Consider the following 13037-nt stretch of genomic DNA (forward strand, 5'->3'; position numbering starts at 1 on the left):
TATTATCTGTACTCAGAGTTATTACTGTGTTATCTTTGGAGTTATATAGAGCTGCAGACAACATCTACTATATTTTCTGTGCTCAGAGTTTTCACTGTGTTATCTGTGGTGTTACATAGGACTGCAGGTACTATCTTCTACATTATCTGTACTCAGAGTTATCACTGTGTCAGCTGTGGTGTTGCATAGGACTGCAGGTAATATCTACTACTATAGTGCCCTGGAGCAGGGGTACTTTGAAGTCTGGACATTTGTGGACATTCGCCCCTGTTTCCCCTATGCAAAGTTATAAACGTATTACTTTATTTCACTTGAAAGGGTTAACTTGCACTGATTAATACTGTGTGACTGCATTTTATATTTCATTTGCACTGTGTTTGCATGGCACTGTGGAAAGGATTAATGAATACTGAGAGACTTTGGGGACTGTGAATGAGAAGCTGATAATTTTCCACAGCTACAATAGGGTTTAAAGAAGTGCATGTTTTGGAGGGAAAAAGCAAGAATTGTTTGCCACCAAAACCAGACAGACTAACCTTTTGAATGTCTGGTTTAGCTACGTTGTTATGTCTGGAAACTTGTTTTTGTCTGGAAAAACTGTTGTGTCAATGCCATTGAGTATCATTGAAGCTCTAATGTAAGTCTATGACAGACGGGAGTTGTAACAATAAATCTGTTTGTTTTGAGTTTCTCCACTCCACCCACTAGAAGGTTCTAGTTCAGCCAGAAACTGTATATAGGAGAGCAGTTAGATCCCCTAATGTTCTGCAGTTAGGGATCAGTGCTTATTCCAGTCTGCATGAGTGACCAGAAGAAGACACTGAGATGTGGATGCTGAGCCACAGACCATGGGTCACCAGCCCTGTGACCAATGAGCCACCTGGACCACTGAGCCACAGACCATGGGCCTCCAGCCTTTGGCCATGGTACCAGCCTTCTGAGACAGAGAGGGGAAGCTAGCTCAGGCCTTTTCTTAGCAATGAACCCTTCTTCTACTAGGGAGGAGACTGGAGCAGCTAGCCTTATGCCTTGCCTATATTGTTTTGCACCTGAATTCCTCCAGTAAAGAAGTACACTGGTTTACTGCAGACCCTGACCCTCTACACTTATTTTTACATTGAGGGCACCACACCTTACCATCCCTTCTGGAGAGCAGCAACATGTGGTGACACCTCAACGGTGTCCTGGGGACCCAGCGTAGCATTGGGGGCACCCCAAACCCAGCCACTGCACTACCTTATCTGTACTCAGAGCATTATCACTCTGTTTTCTGTGGTGTTATAAAGAAATGCATGTAACATCTACTATATTATCTGTACTGTGGGTTCAAAATAGCCCTGGTTTATGCCCCCTCATTGGGGATTGTCTCTCTGCAGGCTCCGGATGGATAAGTGAACCCTCTGGCCACATGTTGAGTGCCAAATTTACCATGGGCACAAAACAGCCCAGGTTTATGCTCCCTGGCACCGGATTATTATTTATATAGCGAGCTTGGAGAATAACACAGAATGCTTCACACAAGTGTAGTTTCAAAGCATGAGTCGGCCCTTATTAAAACACACATAACATTTTTAGTCCACCACACATAATAGCTTTATGTCAAATAGGGTACAGGTCATGGTTTGATGCATAACGAATATGCCTGCTCAGCATACAATAGGATGTTCAGACTGTCTTCTTACGGCAAACGACAGATATCTTTGGAACATTTTCTACTCCTTCTCCTCCCTCCTTAAGAACAGCTTGTCAAATATTGCAGAAAAACAAGCTGACATGCACAATATGGAAGCTCATGAACTAAAATGGAGTGTATGCATTCACAGTACTCAGTTACCACTGTCTTATCTGTGGTGTTACATAGGACTGCAGCCAGGCTCGGACTGGCCCACAGGAGTACAGGTGAATCCCTCGGTGGGCCCCTAGTCTCCCACCTCCTGCATACATATATTTGATGTACAGCACCTCAACTAGCCTATGTTCATATAAAAAACTTGATAGATTATTAACTCCCCAGTTTATTATTATAGACACAATCAGATATCTGAGATGACTTCTAGGTATAGAGGAAAGCTAGCTAGTATCTCTTGTTTCCCTAGGACCTACCTTCTCAAAGTTGCTGTAGGGACCCCCATATTCAATCATCTGGTAGCATCTTGCTGCTGTGTGAGCACGTAATATTTGAATCTATCCATACGGTGGGCCCTCAAAATTAATGTTACTGGTGGGCCCTAGGCACCCCAGTCTGACACTGACTGCAGGTAACAATTACTACATTATGTACCGTATTTTTCACCCCATAAGACGCACTTTTTCTCCCCCCAAATGGGGGGAAAATGCCCCTGCGTCTTATGGGGCGAATGCTTGCAGTTTTACATCGCAAGCTGCGATGTACGAGTGAGCTGGGACTCGGGGAGGGACTGGGAGGAGGAGCTGGGGGCCAGCAATAGCAGCGGGGCGGTGCAGTCAGTGTAGTATAGCCCCGCCCCTCCGGTATACTAATATAAGATGTCTTATTCAATTAATAGTTATTAAACATGCCCAACTCCTAATAGTACCTTACATCCTAACAGCTTCTGTAGAATGCAGGAAGGCAGGCCGGGCAGGCCGGGCAGGCCGGGCAGGCCGGGCAGGCGGCAGCGTAACTCCCTGATGTCACGTGCCTGCGCCGCCTACTTTATGAATGAAGCAGGCGGCGCGGGCAAGTGACGTCAGTGAGGGACGCGCCGGCCGCCCGGCCTGCCTGCCGGCATTGTACAGAAGCTGTTAGGATGTAAGGTACTATTAGGAGTTGGGGGGCATGTTTAATAACTATTAATTGAATAAGACATCTTATATTAGTATACTGGATCGGCGGCGGCGGGGGGCGGGGGGGATCTGTGGATGACATTTTTATGGGGGACATCTGTGGATGGCACAGTTATGGGCTGGGGGGGTCTGTGGATGGCACTGATATGGGGTGGGGGGTCTGTGGATGGCACATATATAACAGTGCCACCCATAGATCCCCCCTGTAACAGTGCCATCCACAGATCCCCCCTGTAACAGTGCCATCCACAGATCCCCCCTGTAACAGTGCCATCCACAGATCCCCCTGTAACAGTGCCATCCACAGTTCCCCCCTGTAACAGTGCCATCCACAGATCCCCCCTGTAACAGTGCAATCCACAGATCCCCCTGTAACAGTGCCATCCACAGATCCCCCCTGTAACAGTGCAAGCCACAGATCCCCCCATAACAGTGTCAGTCATCCACAGATCCCCCCATAACAGTGTCAGTCATCCACAGATCCCCCCATAACAGTGTCAGTCATCCACAGATCCCCCATAACAGTGTCTGTCATCCAAAGATCCCCCATAACAGTGTCCGTCATCCACAGATCCCCCCATAACAGTGTCCGTCATCCACAGATCCCCCCATAACAGTGTCCGTCATCCACAGATCTCCAGTAATAGTGCCATCCACAGACCACCATTAGGTCCAAACCCACCAAACACACAGCACACCTTTTGGTTAAAAATATATTTTTTCTTATTTTTCTCCCCAAAAACCTAGGTGCGTCTTATGGGCCGGTGCGTCTTATAGGGCGAAAAATACGGTATACTCTGAAACTTATCACTGTGTTATCTGTGATGTTACATAGGACTGCAGGCAAGACTTTTATGACATATCCACAGTAGTCTGATAGAGGCAGGTCCCACCCTGGGTCCCATTCTCACATAAATGGGGAGAGCAACACATGTGAAGCCATCTCTCTATACATTGCAGTAGGTAAATTAAGCCCTTTTTGAGATAGCCTGTGTCTATCAGACTTTTATGGCATATTCACAGAAAAGGTGGGACTACTCCTTTAAAAGATGATCACACTGTATTTTAGATTTATCCCATGGTTGCTACATGGGAATGCACCCTTATTAATAGGTTGTCCACCTTTCACAATGTATCGCCCAACTACCTAACTACTCTGCTTCGCAACTGCAAAGGCTTAGATTGAACATTGATTGGGCATCACACCACCAAATGTTAATGATATACTAAATTATACAATTTTCTGTAAAATGAACTCTAGTGTAAATTTCCAATATTATAGTTCATAGGATTTCCATTTCTCTATGACAGAGGTTACCATCTTTTCGTAGTTCACAAGCCAGGTTGTGTTAAGCTACACCGAGTATGACAAAAGAAAAAAAGCCAAGATATGAACAATTGACATGGCTCTTATTCTAGTGTTAACCACTAGTGATGTAATGTTGACTCTGTTATTAAATGCTAGTGTCCCTAGTACACAATAGTATCTGCAGTTGTCAACAGTCATGTGCAAGGGACCGGAGAGCCATATGTGTCTCCCAACCTACTGGTTAGGGAACATTTTAGAATAGTGGACCTTATTCACATCTATTTCTCAGTTCCCTGAGTTCATTCAGCAAATTATTGGTGTACAATATTTAAAGGCTGTGAACATCTTTTTGTGATTGAATTTTACTCGTTTTGAGATAAAAAATGTTAACTGTTTGTCTAGCTATGTGAATCCTACTTTCACTTTCTGCTGGTCATCTAATAAACCTTGCTAAAAGATCATAAACATTTATTTAGCCACATTCTTAATCAGTAAGATAAAAATTGAGCTATAATAAGTGTTTGGGAAGTCAGAGATCAGAGAAAAGGGCTCACCATTTTTAATAACGACCAATTGAAAAAATTATTTCTAGCTCAAAATGAGTACAATGCAGTAAAAAAAATAATTGCCCCAATAGGAGTACGTAGCCTTTAACATCGCAAGTAGAGGTTATGAGTAGTGATGAGATCTGTCTTCATACAGCATTAAAATGTACAGCCTCCGGGGGTGTGGTTTGCTGACCGAGGAAGATGGCCACGTAGCTGCAGATGTCCAGCACCCTAGCAGCGACTTATTCAGCTAACCAGCACGCACACTACTTCTAAGCCTCTTTGGCGACGCAAAGAGCCCAGATGATAACCAGGGAAAAAAGGTCAGTGAAAAAACAAGGCAAACTAGACTTTTTCTTCAATTGAGAGGGAGACAAAGATGGCGCCAACTCCACTCCCACCTCTGGTTCATCTGTCTCAAGCATGGCTGCGGCGTCTCCTCAATCTTTGCCGGGCACCGACGCCAGAGGTACCTGCTCCTCTCCCAAACCCACCCGAGGGTCCCTCAAGAGGGGGCTACTGCCCCACAGCCCACCTCACATAAGTGGTAAAGGGAGTGAGCCGCACAGAGCTTCGGCCTAGGCCTCGCGGGAGCACAGGTCCGCCCCAACCTCCCCGCTTACCAGCCCTGCAAAACAGAGGCCCAAGCTACAAGATGCCGCAGAGGAGCGAGGCTCTCCGGGTGGCACTACGCTATGCACCATACAAGAAACTGCGGTACTAACTATCCACTCCTTCCCAACATCAGAGGCACCTTCGTCGGGTAATTTGCTTAAGGAAATGCTTGTGGCCTTCGGCTCCTCCATATCCATGGACCTGTCCACCCTTGTTAAACCCTTATAAGTTTCTATATCTCAGCTGGGCAGCAGAGTCTCACATGTCAAAGAAAAAATGGGCGAATTCGCCAACTCATTTAACCAACTGGTGGACTCACACAATTCCATATTGGAAGATATGGATCTTCTAAAAGCCAATGTCATCGACCTAGAGCAGGCATCCTCAAACTGCGGCCCTCCAGCTGTTGTAAAACTACAACTCCCACAATGCCCTGCTGTAGGCTGATACCTGTAGACTGTTTGGGCATGCTGGGAGTTGTAGTTTTGCCACAGCTGGAGGGCCGCAGTTTGAGGATGCCTGACCTAGAGGATAGATCCAATGTCAAGATCTGATGAAACTTCTACTCCCTACAATCTCTAAAAAATACCTGGTGACAGACAGAATTCACAGAGTGGCAAGACCACGCCACCTCCCTGACACAGCACCAAGAGATGTCCTGGCGCACTCATTTTTTCCACACCAAGGAATCCATGATGGCTGCTGCCAGGAAGTATGGAGATCTGCCAGCCCCCTTTGTTGGAGTGAAGCTGTTTGAGGACTTATCTGCTGCAATTCTGCAGCAAAGAAGGCTTCTGAACCCCATCACAGCCACCCTCAGAAACCATAATATTCCATACAGGTGGGGCTTCCCAACCATGATCTTGATTCCAATTGATCCAATTCTGTCAGTGGAAGAGGGGACAAAGCTACTGGCTTCTTGGAACATTTCACCGTGCTCAACAGAACGCCTCCATGGACCCCCTGAAAAAGTGAGCTCCGACTGGCATCTGGTCACCTCCAAGCGAAGGAACAAGCGCTGAACTGTTTTTACCTTGACTCTGCTAGGAGTGCTCCAACAGTTCTGCCTGCACTTTATGTAGGCACTGTTTGTAGGCTTAGTCTTAACCGTGAGTGAATAACCCACCATATCTGATCAGTCTTTGATGCTGATAGTTCTACTTTTTCTGTTCTGTTTTGTTCTCAGTGTTATATTTGTTGGCACTACTGACATAACTTCAGACATTTCTAAAATGTTAGTCGGTTATTTTATGTAAAGGCTCCAGTACATGTCCCACTTCTTGCGACACCACCCACTTTTGCTGCTTTGGGTTCAGTACATAACATTATCCACCCATCTACACCACTTTTATACTCCCAATATGGCTCTTAAAATTGCATCTCTAAATGTCAAAGGGTTGAACAGCCCCTTCAAGCGCTCCCTTATGTGGCTCCAAGTGAAGAGGATGAACTGCAACATTTTTTATGCACAGGAAACTCACCTTCTCCACTCTGATGCCAACCGCATTAAGCACCCCCTATTTTCATACATTATTCATTCCCCTCACGCTAAGAAAAAAAGAGGAGTTCTATTAGCGGTAAAGAACAGCATAGCTTTTACCCCACTAGCATCTTCTGTGGACACAGGAGGTAGGTACATCATACAAGTGGGTTCATTCTACAATACTGTTTGTACCCTGGTAATTGTCTATGCTCCCAAAGACTGTCCCCCCTCGTTTATTTCTTCACTTCTTAAGAAAGTCAATGCCATCAACAAGGGGTGGTCATCTGGGGAGGGGACTTTAACGCAGTTCCTAACCCTGTGTTGGATTTAACTTCCAGTTCTAGACCGCGCTCTATTACCTTGGAGACTTTCCAGGTCTGATACAGGCGCAGCTTCAAAGTAATTTCACCCTAGATTGGCAAACCCAACAGATAAAATATTTAGGAGACGCTGATAGAAATATTGGAATTTTTCATCCTGGACCTAGACCCTAAATCCTGGAGGCATAACTCCCTAGTTAAAATGTCTCAACTTTTCGACGGTAAGACCTTACGAGCATTCCATGATCTCCACCATAAATACCTACTTCCTAATAAGGATTTTTACTAAGTGATCCTCCAGGTGAAGGCCAATTAGGATATCTTTTATTCATGGTCTAGACCCCCTGAGCAGGTTCTACCTTACGGTCTATCTACTCACTCATAGGCAACAAAGACTCTTTCACCAAGTCAGCCCCAATTCTCTCATTGGAACAGGAATTACAAACCACATACACTAACTTAGAGTGGTCTACCACACTTCGATTCATTTCTTCTAACTTCAAATGTACCTTGCTTGTTGAATCATTTGTGAAAACCATTTTAAATTGGTATTACATACCAGATAAATTTTGTTAGATGTTCCCAGATGTCTCACATCTCTGTTGGCAGAACTGCAGATGCACTGGCACCCTACTTCATATACTTTGGAAATGCCTAAAGTTAAACTCCCTGTGGCACCAAATCTTTGCCGTAGCTTCTGGCATCACAGGTATTAGCATACAGCCTTCTCCAGCTCTAGCTCTTCTCCTTTTAAAGGTAGATAGAATCCCATCGAGATGTCAGCTAGTGATGGTCCACCTGTTCATAGCAACCAAACTGGCAATAACTAGAAACTGGAAAAGCTGCCAAATTCCTTCTGAGAAAGAGATCCTCAAGAAGGTACATACTACATTCCTATATGAGAAAACTATTGCCCATGTGACCTACTGTCCCATAGTTTGAGAAGATGTGGGACGCCTGGACCTCCTTAAAATCTGCGCTAGTGGCATGAATCTTGCTCCCTGCAATTGTGGATTTGTATGTTTATTTTGCATGCTTATTATACTGGAACCTTGCATGGTTGTACTGTTTTTGTTCATGTTTTTTTCTTTGCTTTTGGATTATGTAATGTCATCCAAATTTTTGAAAACTCAATAAACATTTACAGATAAAAATAAATAAATAATGTACGGCCTCCAATAAGGCAAAGTCAGTTATTTGTGAAGTCTCGCAAGACTGTAGGGCAGGAGAGTGTTGGGTTTGAAGAAGTGGATTTGCCAGAGCTGATTAATATTCTTTGTTTACTGTCAAATAACCTGCTGGATATTGCAGGACAGAACAGCAATAATATGCATATTGTCCCCCAGCAACAGCCCCTGTTTAAAGGTGCATTAAAGGTGCCGCGTGGCCATAAACAATGAAGACCGCCTGTACAGTGCGGTCTTCATTATTACATGAAAGGCAGATGCAGGTTAATTGGCCGGGCGCTTCTTCACTGCAGCATGGGCACAATTCGCCCACAGCTCGCCTGCTCCGTGTGGTCATACCCAAAGGCAGAATGGCCTGGGTACACCTCATTTATAATAATTTGTGACAAATTAATTCACAACAAATCAGATTTCTTGGCTAACTTCGGTGAAGTTGCGAGATCAAATTTTTCAAAACGTTCTCTAATTATGAGGGCATACTTTTCATGTTTATAAAATTAATTTACATTCTTCAACATTGAAATTGCAGCATTAAGAAGCCATAAAGTTATGCAAATTGAGGAAGTAGCCGCTGTCACTAAGATCAAATTTTGAAGCACCTAGCTCCAATCTGTAGGATGTGGTAGGGGCATAAAAGCTCAATTTAACCCTTAGGATACTGGAGGTTTTTTTTGCTTTTGCATTTTCATCTTTCTTCCCTGTCTTCCTAGAGCCGTAACTTTGTTTATTTTTCCGTTCACATATCCATTTGATGGCTTGTTTTTTGTGGGACAAGTTGAATTTTCTAATGCCACCATTTAATATGATATACAATGTAGTGGGAAGTGGAAAAGAAAATTCCAAATGGGGTGGAATTGGAAAAAAACGTAATTCCTCCACAGTTTTATGCGTTTTGTCCGTATGGCCATTCCAGCGTCGGAGGGCTTTCACACACCTTCAGTGTGGCAGCTGCACCTACTAGCTACCTAACCTACTAGCGCATTCTATGTACTCCTGATGAATTGCTACCGAATGAAACGCGTTGAGTATGACGCTTTAGATGTAGGTTATTAGTTCCTAATAGGCAGCTCAGGGTGTTTTTACTAGTCTTATGCTGTGCTGAACTGCACCGGGCATTTATGGTGTATGTATGCCGCACATGCATTGCTAGGTTACTGGCTCACATTAGGCAACCTGGGACTTTGGCTGTCAACTAACTAGTGTGCCATGTACACCCTGCTCTTGGGGTGATATTCAGCGGTCTGGCAGTGACACCCGGTTATGAATGTTCGGATTAAACATCCGGATGTCACATTTTTTGCCTTCTGGACTGCTGAGATATCCCCTTCAGTTTCCAACTAATCGCCCAGGTTGGGATATTTGCACTTGATCTGATTATCCAAGACCTATGTGTTTACAGTCCTCTGGATATCTCAGATATAGGTACTCAATCCTGGTGCTTCTGTGTAGGTACTCAGGTTTTTTTGTATCCTTTACCCCTAGTGTGTTACACACTGTTTTAATAAACAATTAATAAAGGTTAATTTTTTGTATAGTGTTCCTCCACCGTCAGTGAATCAGTTTGTAATGTACAAATACGGTAGCACGGAAGAGAGAACTTTGGATTCATGTACTGCCCCTCAGACCCAACACTCGCATATCATGGAATATCAGTTTTTTCTGGAGCGTGCTTTTAAAAATTTCAAAAACTTGCCTGGGCATTTTTATATTTTGGGATTGCTATGGATTTACCTGCCCCTCTTTGGAGATCACTGGAATGGCATGTAATGCATTAAAATACCTACTATAACATGGCTAGTGAAATCCACTACAATATAACTCTTCTTTTCTGCATGACAAGGAGTTAATTATGTTGCAGTAGCAAAAATGTAAATAAATTGCTGGCTTGAAAAATACACTTGTGTTTCCCTGCTGAGAAGGGATGAAATAAAACAATTGGAGTTAATGAGTCTTTACAACACAAAATGCCATCTGCTGGCATTGCATTTCTTCAGCTATCCAGAAAAAAACAAAAACATCTGCTAATTTGGGAACATATAGATAACAATCCATAACTGAAACCCATATGAATGCAAATGAATTTAATGTGTTCTTGTATTTCAACACATATAAAACAATAAGATTTTATATTTTATGATAAAACTAATATGGAGCACTACAAAACATACAGAGACATAATATTAATCTTACCAATTTCTGAATAGGATCAGTATAATAAACTATATTATGTAAAATGATAATGTATCTGGTAGTAATAATACTTACAAGATATATATTAGTTTCATCCTAATTCATTGAATAAGATATATAATATGGAATTTCTACAAGCTCCTTAAAACTGACTACACATGGGTTTTACTGGGTACAAATGCAGCAAAACTGAATTTGTCATTTAACTTTTTTATCTGTGCAATATGTGGTGGGCTGTTGCTGAATGGAATTTTGTATTAACCACCTCAGGACCGCCGTACGCAGGATTGCGTCCTGGCAGCGGCCCTGTTATTCCTCCTGGACATGCCGGCGCGTCCTCTCGCGAGAGGCGATATTTCCTGTGAATGCGCGCGCACAGGAGCGCGCGTTCACAGGAACCGGAGGTAAATGAGTACATCTACAGCCTGTCAGCGGCGATCATTCGCTGGCAGGCTGTAGATGCGATTTTTTTAACCCCAAAAAGGTATATTAGACGCTGTTTTGATAACAGCGTCTAATATACCTGCTACTTGGTCCTCTGGTGGTCCCTTTTGCTTGGATCGACCACCAAAGGACACAGGCAGCTCTGTAAAGTAGCACCAAACACCACTACACTACACCCCCCCTGACACTTATTAACCCCTTATTAACACCTGATCACCCCATATAGACTCCATGATCACCCCCCTGTCATTGATCACCCCCCTGTAAGGCTCCATTCAGACGTCCGTATGTGTTTTGCGGATCCGCGGATCCGCAAAACACATACGGACGTCTGAATGGAGCATTACAGGGGGGTGATCAATGACAGGGGGGTGATCACCCCATATAGACTCCCTGATCACCCCCCTGTCATTGATCACCCCCCTGTAAGGTTCCATTCAGACGTCCGTATGTGTTTTGCGGATCCGCGAATCCGCGGATCCGCAAAACACATACGGATGTCTGAATGGAGCCTTACAGGGGGTGATCACCCCATATAGACTCCCTGATCACCCCCCTGTCATTGATCACCCCCCTGTAAGGCTCCATTCAGACGTCCGTATGTGTTTTGCGGATCCGCGGATCCGCAAAACACGGACACCGCGGATCCGCAAAACACGGACACCGGCAATGTGCTTTGCGCATTTTGCGGATCCGCACATTGCCAGAACTATATAGAAAATGCCTTTTCTTGTCCGCAATTGCGGACAAGAATAGGACATGTTCTATAGGCTCTACAAAAAACGCAGTGTTCGCCCGATCAGGCCTGATCTTGTGCGCACACTTGCGTTCAGTCCGCCCCAAAGCAGTGACAGAAATGATTTTTTTTCTGATCACTGCAAAAACACTGAAAAAATCGCTGAGGCGCTATAAAGATCACTTTTGAGGGGCATGGCGAGTTCATAGAAGATTTTTTTTTTTTCACAAGTTAGCGGAAATGTATCAATTTTTTAGTTTTTTTTGTTTTTTCTTACAAAGTCTCATATTCCACTAACTTGTGACAAAAAATAAAATCTCACATGAACTCACCATACCCCTCACGGAATCCAAATGCTGGGTGAGAGAAATATCTCTCTAAAATGACAACTTTGTATAAAAAAATGGGAAAAGTTGACTTTTAGAGAGATATTTCTCTCACCCAGCATGGGTATATGTAAAAATACACCCCAAAACACATTGCCCTACTTCTTCTGAGTACGGCGATACCACATGTGTGACACTTTTTTGCAGCCTAGGTGCCCAAAGGGGCCCAAATTCTAAAGAGCACCTTTAGGATTTCACAGGGCATTTTTTAGGCATTTGGATTCCAGACTTCTTCTCACGCTTTATGTCCCCTAAAATGCCAGGGCAGTATAAATGCCCCACAAGTGACCCCATTTTGGAAAGAAGACACCCCAAGGTATTTCGTGATGGGCATAGTGAGTTCATGGAAGTTTTTATTTTTTGTCACAAGTTAGTGGAATATGAGACTTTGTAAGAAAAAATAAATAATAATAATAATTTTCCGCTAACTTGTGACAAAAAATAAAAACTTCTATGAACTCACTATGCCCATCAGCAAATACCTTAGGGTGTCTACTATCCGAAATGGGGTCATTTGTGGGGTGTTTTTACTGTCTGGGCATTGTAGAACCTCAGGAAACATGACAGGTGCTCAGAAAGTCAGAGCTGCTTCAAAATGCGGAAATTCACATTTTTGTACCATAGTTTGTAAATGCTATAACTTTTGAGCAAACCAATAAATATACACTTATTGCATTTTTTTTATCAAAGACATGTAGAACCATAAATTTTGAGAAAAATTTATATAGAAATGTAGTTTTAATTGAAAAATTTTACAACTGAAAGTCAAAAATGAATTAATAACAAAAAAAGTAAAAATGTCAGCAGCAATTAAATACCACCTATTAGTGAGAAGAAAAGGAGGTAAAATTAATTTGGGTGGTAAGTTGTATGACCGAGCAATAAACCGTGAAAGTAGTGTAGTGCAGAATTGTAAAAATTGGTCTGGTCATTAAGGGTGTTTAAGCTAGGGGAGCTGAGGTGGTTAAATCATCTGTCATTAGTTATAAAACTAACTACTAAGTTTCAAACTGC

At 43.3% G+C, this 13037-nt stretch overlaps 1 long non-coding RNA gene across 1 annotated transcript; it reads right to left on the reverse strand.

Moving 5' to 3' along the window:
• Positions 1 to 2103: 2103 nt before the first annotated feature.
• LOC121001767 lies at positions 2104 to 12483 on the reverse strand. The gene is made up of 3 exons (XR_005779134.1): positions 12473 to 12483; positions 9578 to 9579; positions 2104 to 2252 (listed from the first exon to the last, which is right to left on the reverse strand). It is a non-coding gene; the product is annotated as an uncharacterized LOC121001767 (long non-coding RNA).
• Positions 12484 to 13037: the final 554 nt, after the last annotated feature.

The sequence above is a fragment of the Bufo bufo genome, chromosome 5, assembly GCF_905171765.1.
Source record: "Bufo bufo chromosome 5, aBufBuf1.1, whole genome shotgun sequence".
Classification (NCBI taxonomy): Eukaryota; Metazoa; Chordata; class Amphibia; order Anura; family Bufonidae; genus Bufo; species Bufo bufo.